Below are 14,345 nucleotides of genomic sequence, written 5' to 3' on the forward strand. Positions count from 1 at the left end.
TACAGGGCTACAAAACACTAGAATTTATTCCTTTTAGGTAGCTGTATTTTTGTATCTATTGTATCTATTAACCAACCTCTCCCTATCCTCCCCTCCCTTTTACCCTTCTCAGCATCTAATAACCTTAATTCTCCTCACTACTTCATTGAGCTTAATTCCTTTTAGCTCCCACATATGAGTGAGAACATGCAGTATTTATTTTACAGTACCTGGCTTTTTCACTTAACGTAATATCCTAAAGGTTCATCCAAGTTGCGATGAATTATAGAATTTCATTTTTAAATATATATATTTGACTGCACTTTAGGTTCTGGGGTACAATTGCAGAACATGCAGGATTGTTGCATAGGTACATACATGGGAATGTGGTTTGCTGCCTCCAACCCCCAGCTATATCTGGCATTTCTCCCCATGTTATCCCTCCCAACCTCCCTACCCCCCAATGTCCCTCCCCTGTTCCCCCTTAACAGACCCCAGTCATGCTCCCCTCCCTGTGTCCATGTGTTCTCATTGTTCAACAGCAGCCTATGAGTAAGAACATGTGGTGTTTGATTTTCTGTTATTGTGTCACTTTGCTGAGAATGATGGTTTCCAGATTCATCCATTTCCCTACAAAGGACACTAACTCATCATTTTTAATGGCTGCATAGTATTCCATGGTGTACATGTGCCACATTTTCTTTATCCAGTTTATCATCAATGGGCATTTCAGTTGGTTCCAGGTCTTTGCTATTGTAAATAGTGCCACAATGAACATACATGTACAAGTGTCTTTATAATAGAATGAATTATAATCCTTTGGCTATACCCAGTAATGGGATTGCTGGGTCAAATGGAATTTCTATTTCTAGGTCCTTTAGAAATCACTACACTGTCTTCCACAATGATTGAACTAATTTACACTCCCACCAACAGTGTAAAAGTGTTCCTCTTTCTCCACATCCTCTCCAGCATCTGTTGTCTCTGGATTTTTTAATGATCACCATCCTAAGTGGCATGAGGTGGTATCTCAATGTGGTTTTGATTTGCATTTCTCTAAGAACCAGTGATAATGAGCATTTCTTTCATATTTGTTGGCCTCATATGTCTTCTTTTGAAAAGTGCAGTCTACAAAGAACTAAAACAGATTTACAAGAAAAAAATAAACAATCCCATTCAAAAGAATTTCATTATTTTTATAGCTGAACACTGTTCTCTGTATTTATACCATATTGTCCTTAAACATTCACATGTTAATAAACAGGTTGATTTCATATCTTTGCTAAAGTGAATAAAGCTGCAAGAGACATGAGTGATCAGGCATCTCTTCAATAAACGGCTTTCTCTCTTTTGAATCCATTCTTTTCCATAGAGCAAGGATCCCCAATATTTGCTTAATATAACTGGGTGCTCCAGTGTTGGCTGTGTATATATTTATGATCATTATATCATCTCACTGAATTGTTCCCTTTATCATTATATAATGTCCTGCCTTGACTCTTTGTACAACTTTTGATTTAAAGTCTATATTTTATCTGATGTAGGCATAGCCTCTCTTGCTCTCTTTTGGTCTCCATTTGGAAGGAATATTTTTTCACATAATTTACCTATCCCTGCCTGTATTTTTACTGTGGACGTTTCTTAAAGTGAGCACAGACTTAAGTCCGTTTTTTTTTTTTTTTTTAGTCTGTTCAGTGGGTCTTTATCTTTTAATTGGAAATTTTTACCATTTAGATTCAAGATTGCCATTCATAGGTAAAAACTTACTCCTGTCATTTTGTTTTTTTTTTCTCATCATTTTGATATCCTTTGTTCCTTTCTTCCTCTCTTATTCTTTATATTTATGGTTTGGTGGTTTTATAAAATGATAACATTTGTTTTCTTTATCTTTTACACATCTGCTGTGCCATTAAGTTTTTAACTTCATGTGTTTACACGATTGTAGATATTGCCCTCTCTCAAATGCAGGATCCCTTAAGCATTTCTTGTAGGACCAGTCTAGCGGTAATTAAATTCCTCAGTTTTTGCTCAGGTCTGAGAAAGACTGTATTTCTTCTTCATTTCTGAAGGATAGCTTTTCTGGGTATAATATTCTTGCCTGGCATTTTTTTTTCATTGAGTTCTTTGAATATACCATCCTATTTCTTGTGGCAGCACTGCCTGGTCTAGCTGATATAAGATACTCCAGCCCTCTGGGTTGATGTGAGGTCACCTCAGCATTGCCCTAGGAAGGTGAAGCTGAGGTATTGAGGTCCAGGCAAGAGATATTGAGGCCCAGGGAAACAGATAGTTTGGTGTTGACTTTGCTCTTATTGTGGCACTATGCTACAGCAACGTGGGTCCTGGGGTGCAGGGGACATTCAGTATGAATTCTCTCTCTAGAAAGATGTACTCCCGTTGACTATAGGCAACTGCCCATAGTAAACTCAGGGCCTGTGAGGGCCGTGGGGCTATCCTGTAGCTATAATTATAGGCACCTATGGAAGAATGGTAGTCTACTGGGGATCTTCTGCTTACCATTTCTCCACCAAAGGAAATCTCTCTTAGCTCCATCGTCCATTATTCTTTTTGTTTTTAATGGTCAAATAATGACATGGGTATTAAGAGTTGATAATTACAAAAGTATAAATAATGATATTGATTAAAGGGTAACACTGTTTTTTTCCCTTCTTCTAGAAGCATATTACCCTAACTAATTTAATTCTACCAGGTATAGCATTGCAATAGTAAGGCTTAATGATTAAAATAATAAGTGTTTTTAAAACTTATAGTACTATTTTTGCCTTTTTTCGGGTATTGAAGATTTCTTTAGCATAGATTAGTTTGAAAAATATCTCATTTGAAATACTTTTGCATTTCTTCATTTTTTCAAATTTTTACTTTTTCCAGGTTTCTTTGAAGATTGTGCAGAGAAATATAGGGAAATAAACAAATCAGGTTTTCTTCTTGTACCTGTAACTTCTGATAAGAAAATAAGTAAATAGAATCATGGAGAGTAAGGTTATATCTTAAATAAGATTATTAAACTTCTGATTATTTCTAACATCAATTTTTAGAAATTATACTGACTGTAAGTCGAGTATTTAATATTAATCCTCAAGAAATATACATAAAAATAAAACAAATAGCCCTACACTGTTGCTGCAACCAACCATTGTCTACACCCCGTAGACCACTCAGTCTCAAATACACGAGTATTATATACATATACACACAAAGTCTGCCTTGTCTAATGATCTGTTCAGTACTTTTATTATTTCTAGTATGAGTAGTATATACAATATTTTAAATGCAAAAATACATATATTTAGAGGGCTTAAATACAAAAAAGATGACAAGAATATTTGGGAGTTAGTATAATTCAGATTCAGTGGCATATGTGTCAGGCTATGTATAGCACTGATATGAGAAATGAGTAGAAAGATTTAAAGATTACAGTAAATTTTATTATTATAAGCTAGGGGAAAGTTAAATATTAATCTATATATATTTATAAGTCACACCGATTACCTTATCTTGGGATATGAAGAAAATTTAGAGGACTCAAGATTCATTTAGCAGGAAAAAGAAATTCTAGGTACACTCATATGACAAGAAAACCTAATGTAGCTAGTACTATCTTCATTACATGAGTAGTCTGTGATTAACTTCTAGTTTCAGTGCAGCTTTAAATGTCTCCTACTCTGTTTGGCTAGAATTCAGATAGAAATGTTCTAGTTGCCATATTGAAGAACATGGTAGTTACAAGAATACTGAAGAAGAAAATTTCACTTCCAATAAAGGCTAGCTTCTTCATTTCAGAAATTTCAGCTTGCATCGTGCTTTTAATGGTTCCAGACTAGTTTGCAATGTGAGGACTGTCTGTACATAGAAAAGCTGAACTGCATAATGAAGTAATTTTAATTAATTGACATTTGTAGATTCATGCATCTCTACCCACCAAACAGCAGAATACACATTCATTTCAAGTGCATGCAAAACATTTATCAATATACGCCATATTTTGGGACATAAAACAATTATTGATATAGTTAAAAAGGATTCAAATCATACAAAGTATTTTATTTGACTAAAATGGTATTCAAGCATAAGTTCAGAACAGAAGTTCTCTACAAAAGTTGAATATTAGCAAACTAAATATAATGCTTTTAAATAGCCTGTGGGTTGAAAAAGCAACCAAAGGCAAAAACTGTCAGTAATTTGAGGATGTGAAGGGATAAACATATTCGTAGATTTCTGATCAGAATAGAAACTGGAAAAAAGGAAACTTTGTTTCTTTTTTGTTTGTGGTCTTGCTCTGTCACCCAGGCTGGAGTGCACTGGTGCAGTCTTGGCTCACTGCAACGTCCACCTCCCAGGTTTAAGCAATTCTCCTGCCTCAGCCTCGCAAGTAGTTGAGATTACAGGTGTGTGCCACCGTGCCTGGCATTTTTTTTTTTTTTTTGGTATTTTTGGTAGAGATGGGATTTCGCCATGTTGGCCAGGTAGTCTCAAACTCCTGACCTCATGATTTGGCTGCCTTGGCCTCCCAAAGTGCTGGGATTACAGGCATGAGCCACTGTGACCAGACAAAAAAAACTACTTTGGAAAACAGTTTATTAGTGTCTTTAAAAGTTACAAATATGTCTACCATAAGATCCAGGGATTTCTCAATATTAAAAAAAAAAAAGCAGTTAAGCACATGCACATGCAAACACTTGAAAGACAGGCACATGAATATTTATAACAGCTTTATTTGCAGTGGCCCCAAATTGCAAACAATCCAAATGGCCATCAGCAAGTGAATAAACAAACAGATTGTGGCTATTCATCTAATGGAATATTGTTCAACAATACAAAGAAAGGAGCTATTGGTACAGAAAACACCATGGTGGATCTCAAAATCATTGTCCTCTGGGATAGAAATTAAACAAAATTAAAAAAAAAATAAAGGACATGCTCTATGTGTTAAGACACATGCTCTGAATGAAGAGACTCCCAAACAGGCTTTGTGTAAGCAACACAGCTGTTTATTCACCTGGGTGCAGGCAGACTGAGGACAAAAAAGACATCAGCCAAGGGGAGATGGGATAGAAGTTGGTTTTATAGGTTGTGGGGAAGGCAGTGGAATGTTACAAAAGTTACAGTTGGTGATTTTTTGCAAGCTAGGAGGGGATCATAGGCTTGCAAGTTGGGAGGGGGTCGTAGGGTGTGGAGTCATGAGGTTGGCCAAGCTTGGAGGGGGTTGTAGGCTAGGATGCAAAGTCCAATGGCCTGGTCAACTGAGGTGGGAATAAGAAACAATAAAAGAACGTCTCAAGTTAGTTAGGCACCACAGGGGTTCATGGTTTCTTCCTGGAACTCATCTGGGGTGTACTTGCAGGCCACAGAGATTACCATGCCGTTCATGGCACAGTCAGAACTTATACTTTAATTCTATTTATATACGATTATAGAAATTATTAGCTAATGTGTAATAATCAAGTTTTGCCTGGGGGTAGTACAGAGTGGGCAGTAAGGGGGCAAGAAATTGTTTCCAAAGATAACAGGAAACACCAGAAGATGGTGTATATGTTCACCATCTTGACTGAGGAGATGGATTTGTGTGTGTGTGTGTGTGTGTGTGTTTATAAAACAATATACATAGTGCATTTTGAAATATATAGCTTGGTTTTTCACTTAAAACTATAACTGTCTTAAGAAAGGAAATAAGTTTTAAATTTTGCTGTATCTTCTAAATTAGAGGAATATGCAGGGTATAGTTAACACAAAAAGTAGGCATACTTAACGTCATGAATCTCAAAGAGAAATATTCCATGAAAAAAATGTATACATTGATTTTTGAAGGATTAAGCAACAGGTGTGGTATAGAAAGGCTATTCTATATGTAGCCTGTCAAAAGTGAGAAAAGTCACGGTTACGTTATAAATGTTCAAACATTAGAGATAGGCAAGAAAAACATTAAAAATGTTTTTTAAAGGCTGTAGGTAAGAGAGAAGTCACATTGAGTAGCATGAAATCAATCAAAATAGCAGCCAATTGGTAGAGGTAGATTGAGAAAAATTTCCAGGTAAACATCACACAATAAACATCAAGGTAGGGAAAAGTTAAAAACATACACATACACATACACACACAGACATATACATACACAAACAATAACAACATTTTTAAAAACTAGTTTCCTTGTACTTTATGTCTATGGACAGTTTTTTTTAATTTTTTTCTGAAAAAGGGCTCTCACTATGTTGCCTGGGATGGAGTTTTGCAGTGCAAGGGCTATTCACAGGCATGATCATTGTACACTACAGTTCCTCAAGTCTTAGCCTTCTGATTAGCCAGGACTACAGGCAGGTATCAACTGACACAGCTGGAATATTTAGAAGTGATCACTGTAACCCTGCAGTATATTTTGAAGTCATGTAGTGTGATGCCTCTGGCTTTATTCCTTTTGCTTAGGATTGCTTTGGATACCCAGGCTCTGTTTTGGTTCCACATTAATTTTAGTGTTTTTTTTTTTTTTTTGCTAATTCTATGAAAAAATTAATTGGTAGTTTGATCAAAATTGCACTGAATCTTTATATTTCTTTGGCCAGTATGGCCATTTTAACAATATTGATTCCTCCAATCCATGAGCATGGGGTGTTTTCTTTTTCCATTTGTTTATGCTGTCTATGATTTCTTTAAGCAGTATTTTGTGGTTCTAGTAGAGAGCTTTCACATCCTTGGTTATATGTATTCCTGGGTATTTGTGCATGTGTGTGTGTGGCAGGGAGGTAACTATTGTAAATAAAACTACATTCTTTATTTGGTTTTCAGCTTGAATGTTACTGATGTATAGAAATGTTACTAATTTTTGTGCATTGATTTTGTATCCTGAAACTATTGAAGTTTATCAGTGCTATAAGTGTTTTTACAGTCTTTGGGGTTTTGTAAGTATAGAGTCATATCATCAATAAAGAGAGATAATTTGACTTCCTTTCCTCTTTGGATGCCTTTTCTTTCTTTCTTTTGCCTGATTGCTCTGGGCAATCAGTACTGATTCCAGTACTATGTTGAATAGGAGTGGTGAGTGTGGGAATCCTTGTCTTGTTCTAGTTCTTAAATGAAATGCTTTGAGCTTTTGCTCATTCAGTATGACATTGGCTATGGATCTGTCCTCAACAGTTCCCATTATTTTGAAGTATGTTCCTTTGATGGCTAGTTTGTTGAGGGTTTTATCGTGCACGCTGAATTTTATCAAAAGCTTTTTCTGCATTTATTGAGATGATTAAAACAGCATGGTACTGGTAGAAACAAACAAACAAACAAATGCATAGACCAATGGAACTGGGTAGAGAACCCAGAAATAAAGCTGCACAACTACCGACTCTCAGGCAACATTCATGAAGAAAGAAGTCCTTTTTCAATAAGCAGTTCTGGGCTAACTTGGTAGTTATAAGCGGAAGAATGACACTGAACTCCTCACTTTCAGCAACAATGAATGCAAGACGAATTAAAGACTTAACTGTAAAACCTAAAACTAGAAAAATCCTAGGGGAAAAAAAACTTGGGAAATATACTCTGGACACCAGCTGTCACAAAGAATTTACAACTAAGTATCCAAAAGCAACTTCGACAAAACAAAAATTGAAACATGGGACCTAATTAAACAAAATAGCTTATTCACTGCAAAATAAACTATCAACAGAGAAAACAGATGACAAAAAAGACAATTCTATGGACGCTCCCCGGAACTCGGTTGCTTTCTTTTAATTTCACATTTCCTCCTTCAAGAATTTCTAGAAGTATAATTTCCATTAAGGACCAATATAATGATATTTTGAATTTGACTCGGCTGAGTTGAATCTCAAGTGAAAAATCTCTTATTTTTATCTGCTATTTGACTGTCCTTTTATTAAATTCTAATTACAAAATCTAGTTATTTAATATTTTTTAAGTTTTTACCAATTACTATTTCACTATAAACAATGGGATGTCATTCCATATCTACACTGGCATAAGCTTATTAAGTTTGCAGATCATGTATTCAAATACTGTTAATAAGGAATCAATCTAAAATCCTGCCAGATGTCCTAAAATTCAATTCTTAAAAATAGTGACTATTGTTTCTTCCATGCCAATGTGTGTTTATATCTCCCTTGGATTCCTATTGGTGGATATTAATCTCTCTTTAATGTATTATGACAAGTGTAAGGTAAAAACTCAAAGCTATTTAATTCTAATTTGTTATAAAACAAGAGTGATTCATTGAATTAACTATTGGATATTGTATCACATGTTTTTGTGGATACATAACATATCAACATATAGAAATGCGAACATCTTATTTACATGGCTTTTTATTGTCACTCTATACCATCAAATCTAAGCTTAATTTATTATGCCTTCTTTTTTAAATGTGGCATGCCTATCCGCATGTTTCTATAATTTTGCTTATGATTCTCCCTCTGTATGAAAATTTTAAATCTCCTCCTTTGATAATTAAAACTCTATTTATATTTCAAAGCCCTGCACAAATATGACCTACATGAAGCCTTTGAAATTCTACCAGTATGGATTTGATCTGGACTGTATGTTTACAGCATTTGTTTATATACCTACTATAATGCTGTTTACACTTCAGGTTATCCACAAAGAATACGAGTTATGAGTTAGCTTTAGAGGTAAAATTACATAAAAGTTCCTATAAATGGAATACACCAATGTAATAGTGGGTTTTTTGCCTTTTTTTTTCGTATATTTTACATCACATTGAGCACTGTTCTTTTTTTGGTGTTGTTTATTTTCATAAATGTAGACCAAACTAGGTTCTAATGTGAAAGAAAAAGGCAAATACACATTTATGGCCTGAGATACGTTGATTCTACCAAACTGCATACTTATATTGAGTACATATTTCAGCCACTTTCATGTACATTTCTTCTTTAGTACTTATAAATGAATTAAACATTGTGATATCTAGTTTCCTGATGCTGATAAAGGGGTACATGGTGTTAAAAATCTTACCAGAGTCACTCAAATGATAGATGGCAAAAGATTCACGTAACTCGTTACATCACAACTGGAGAATAAAATAGTAGTAACAACAGAATTGTAGAGTTTTTGCCATTGCTAAACTATTGTGAATATTCTATCATGCTCTTCTGGATTAAAGTTGAAGGTTGCTTGTGTTTTTTGTTTGTTTGTTTTTACCTTATATCAAAGTAAGGATTTGCTTAGAAAAATAATAGGAAGTGTTGGACTTACTCTGGTAACACACTTTCTCCCCACATATATATTTAAATAACTCTGTTAAAAGTATGTCCCAAAAATATTTATTTATCTATAACTTCTTGCCTGAATTTCTTGGAATGAACGTCACTTGATATAGGCCCAATATGACACTATTTAAGTAGTCAATGCACATACTGCTATTACAATTTGTCCTGTTATAAAATCTTTTGAAAAAAAAAAACTTACACACTGTGGTTATTTACTGTCCAACTTCTGTCCAACTGGAAATCAATTAATTATTTTAAAGTGAGTTTGGTTTTAAATATCACTATAAGGAATAATTATCATAAATATCTATTTAAAGGAATTACAAATGTAATTCAAAATAAATTATGTATATACAGGTAACAGTGAATATATTTTTAAATAATAAATTATTACTCTCGTTATCATTTCTCAATGACATTGCTTTACAAAGTAGAAGCATACTTGTGTTTCCTATTGCCTCTGATTATTTAGCTACAGTTGAGCTAAAGATAACAGGATAGAAGCTAGAATTAGTTATCAACTGCATAGTCAGCTGCATGTCATTGGATAAATTCACAACAAAATTTAAATGCCTATTCTTCATGTGAGTTCAATGATAGATGAATTTTGACTTCAGCATCAATCTCTGAGTACACAAACCATGGAAAACAATTCATATGATGGCATGACTGTTCTTTTCATCACCACCCAGGAAACTACAAAACAAATCTCTATTTTTCAGCTTTGTTAAACATGCCTTTAAAAACTGGGTTTAGTTTTAAAACCAGTTTTTAGGTCATAATCACTTTTCTCTGAAAATGAGATTTAACATCAGTTTGGTCTGATTTTTTAGCCTCATGAAACAGTTAAGTCATCACGGTCCTCTCCATTAAGTGGAAAATTAGTTTATCTATTGATGGGGCAAGCTGGTGAAAAGTAGGACTTTTATAACTGCAAATTGAGCTCTCAACACAAAAGAGCTTGAAAGTAGATAAACCTCTCTAGGGAACTCAAAATCCTTCATTAAATTCAGGTTTGGGGGCAGGAGGTGACTCAATGATCAAAGATATATAACAAGATTTAAAATTTTCATTTTAAAAGTTGAAAGAAATCACAGGACTAGTGGAGTTTCCTAATATCCTGAAACTTTATAACACTGAATATTTGGGTAAAACACACTTGAAGAGATTTATCTTTGAGTGCATACAAATATAGCAGCCAAAGTAGTAATGCTTCTAAACAGGCCTGGAACCAACTCACTCATACAATGAGAATTATAGGTATGCGGACTTCAAGTGTAGAATCTAAGCATGTTTCTGTAATGAATTAACTGATTTTGATTGGTCATTCTGTGGTTGATGATCATTGGGTGTCTAACTGAGGAAAGCTTCTTTTTCTGCATAGTCATAAATATACATACATGAAGTAAAAATTATCGTTGTTTTTCAACATTCTAATATATGTGAAATCACTTTAATACACAGCCATTGGGCTCCAATTAGCTTATACCTCCCAAATACTAGATTTCATTTTGTTATATTACTCCCTGAAACTCTCATCTTTTTTGTTCACTTTTTATAGTAAAGTTTACTACAGATATTATCCTCTCTTTGCATGTAAACTTTAAAGGGGGATTTGGCAAAATCTGATGGCTTTGCTGGGCTCCTTTTTTTCCCCCCTAACTGAAGCAGAACAGGGATTCAAAAATGTAACTGCTATTGCTAAATGTCACCCAATTTCAGAGGATCTCTGAACATTTGGCAGCTGACATGAAATTCATATTGGTCCTGGGAGATTTAAAATAAAAGAAGCAAATTAGATGCAAAAGCTAAAAGGAAAGTATTTATATTTCCATATTTTGGTAAGGAAAGAGCAGATGGCTCGTGGAACACTCTGGAAATGTTAAAAAGTTACACTGTTTAATAGTTTAACAAGAATACAATGTAAAGGAGGTAACAATGTGAGAAGTGATCTTTAATAAAGAAGCTCATTAAACCAATGGTATTGCCTAACTCTTCGTAATAATTGGGCACTGAGTATAGAACGAACAAAATAAATGTGTGCATCATGTTTTCTTTCTTCAGTGAGTACCTGGGAAACTGCTGATTCCATAGCTACCCTGACTTACCCATATACTTTTTTCACTTTCTATATATTCCTTAAAATAGCCAATATACATATCACTTAGTTTGTGCTTTTTAAATTTATAGGGGCTTGTTGACAGCAGAAAATTTTGACCAGCAAAACCTGGATGGAGAAAAAGGATGAGAAATTATCTCAATATGTTTATTCCTTAGAGACAATTATAAAAATTTGTACCTAGCAGTTAATATCCATCTTGCACTGAACCAATATGAGAATTGCATAAAGCTTAACAAAAAGCATTGTCCATTTTGCCACAATAATCAATAGGTTTTATTTTTTTTAACATTTGAGAAGGGAGATTTTAAAAATTTAAAACTAAGGAGATTTATAGAAATCATGAAAATGTGCTTTATATCTAATTTTGTAGTATATTTATTCTTTTTTGTAGTTTAGTCTCCATATTGTATCTTTGAGAATCCTGATGTAAAAACTGTTCATTTTTCTTATAGGTGTACTAATAATTGATTGCAATAATGCATATTGAATTGTGGGAAAATAACATGACTACTATATGCATAGTGGTTTCAACCAAGTGACAGATTACAAAACTAAATCTATTGAATAATGGTCTTTCTCATCTCCTGTAACAGTTTTTATAAAATAACTTTGCCTCCTAGTTAAGCTTCATTATAACTTCTTAGTCTTACCTTCACCTTAAATAGACATGAACTGCACTAAAAAAAAAAAAAATATTGGAGCAATAATAACTGATAGCAAATATTAATGGCATGATGGCATGTACTTAGCACCATCATGACTTTATTAAAACTTGCATAGGGCACAATAGAAAGTATGCAAGTAAACCGTGCTGCAAATCTGAAAAAAATGTAATTATTTCCACTGGAAAAGCATTATCTCTGAGAGCTTTGCTAGCAGTGTTGCCACAGTGACAACTCTGTGAGTCTGGATTGAGATTTTCTGGATCTGAATCCTGGCTCTGCCACTCTCCTGCCATTGGAACGTGAGCAAATTACTTGACCCATTTATACCTCATTTCTTCCCTATCTGAAATGTGGAAAATAACAGTATCTATCTCATAGGATTGTTACAAGGATTAAATGAGTTCGTATTGGTGAAATCATCATAACAAAGCATGGAATATGTTAAACACTATGTAAGTGTTAATAAAGAAGCACGTATTAAATATGGATTTTTCCCCATATAACAGCAAAACTGTGTGTTAGTAAATAAAGTCAATTGCTCTTTGAATTGATACAATATTTAAGCCAGAATATTTGAGATAAGATGGCATGCTCATTTTCTGAATCATCTTTTAGACAGAAGTACAAAGCAATGCAATTGCCAGTCAGTTATAACACACTATATAAGGCAATATGGCATGTTATAATACAGTAAATTTCATGTAGGCACTGTACAAGTTATAATTATCCTATATTTAAAATATATTTTCTGACAATAATCTTATTTTTAATTGCATATATTTATCAAGTAAAATATGTGGAGTTGAAATGTGTTTATGTTGTTGACTGGCTAAAACAAGCTAATTAATACATACCTCACATATGTATCAGTTTTTGTTGTGACAACACATAAAATCTACTCTTTTAGTAATTTTCAGGAATATAATGCATTGTTATTAACTATGGTCACCATATTCTGTAATAGATCTCTTAAATTTATTCCTCCTATCTAACTGAATTTTTGTATGTTCTAGGCAACATCTTCCCATGCTCCCACTTCACAGTGACTAGTATTCCCTGGTATAAATTCCACAATTTCTTCATCCACCCATCCACCATTAATCAACATTGGTTATTGCGAATAATGCTGTAATGAACATAGGAATGTAGACATCCCTTTGACATACTGATTTCAATTCCTTGCGATATATATCCAGAAGTGGGATCACTGGGTTATATTGTAGTTGCATTTTTAGGTTTTTTTTTCTTTTGGAAGCCACCACATCATTTTCCATAACGCTGGTACTGTTACATTCTTGCCAATAATATCCTATGGTTCCCTTTTTTCCACATCCTAGCCAACACTTAGCTTTCATCTTTTTTTATAATAAACAAATATAATAGGTTTGAGGCGGTATTTTGTCATGGTTATAATTTGCATTTATCTGATAATTAGGGATTTTGAGCATTTTATTTTATATAACTGTTGGCCATTCATATGTCTGCTTTTGAGAACTCTTTACTCATGTTTTTGCCAATTTTATAATCAAGTAACTCATTTTCTTGTTGTTGAATTCCTTATTTCATTAACATTAACTGCTTATATCTAAAACCTAGATAGATGGTTTTCAAACATTTTATCACAATCTGTTAGGCCATCTCTTCACTCTTGATTGACTTTTTTGATTGTGCAGAAGATTTTATTTAAATTTAGTATAATTGTTCATTTTTACTTTTGTTGCCTGTGTTTTTACGCTTGTATCCGAAAAATTATTGCCCTGACCAATAGTCCTAGAGTTTTTCTTGTATGCTTTCTTCTTGTCATTTTATGATTTCAGGTCTTCCATTTAAGCATTAAATCTATTTTGATATTTTTTTGCATATGGTGTGAGATAAGTCTTGTTTCATTCTCCTGCATGTGAATATCCAGTTGTCCCAGCATCATTCACTGAAGAGACTGTCCTTTTCTCATGATGTGTTCTCAGCCCTTTTGTCAAAAATCAATTGACCATAAATGTGTAGCATTTTTTGTTGCTAAACTTATTCTTATTTTTTTCTGATAGCTTCAGAAATAGAATTTTTTTAATTTTTAGGAGGTTTTTAGTGTATAGAAATAGTGCTAATGTTTTATGTTCATTTCGTATCCTACAATTTTAGTGAGTTTGTTATTTTCAATAGTTTTTTAGCATTTTTAGTGATTTCTTTGTATAAGATAATGTCTCCTGCAAACGGGGGCAATTCAACGTATTCATTTCCAACTTGGATGCTTTTTTTTTTCCTCTTGCCTAATTGCTCTGGCTTGGATTTCCAGTACTATTTTCAAAAGTGGAGAGAGTGGGCATACTTTTCTTGTTTTAG

Source organism: Callithrix jacchus, chromosome 10 (genome assembly GCF_049354715.1).
Source record: "Callithrix jacchus isolate 240 chromosome 10, calJac240_pri, whole genome shotgun sequence".
NCBI classification, from domain to species: domain Eukaryota; kingdom Metazoa; phylum Chordata; class Mammalia; order Primates; family Cebidae; genus Callithrix; species Callithrix jacchus.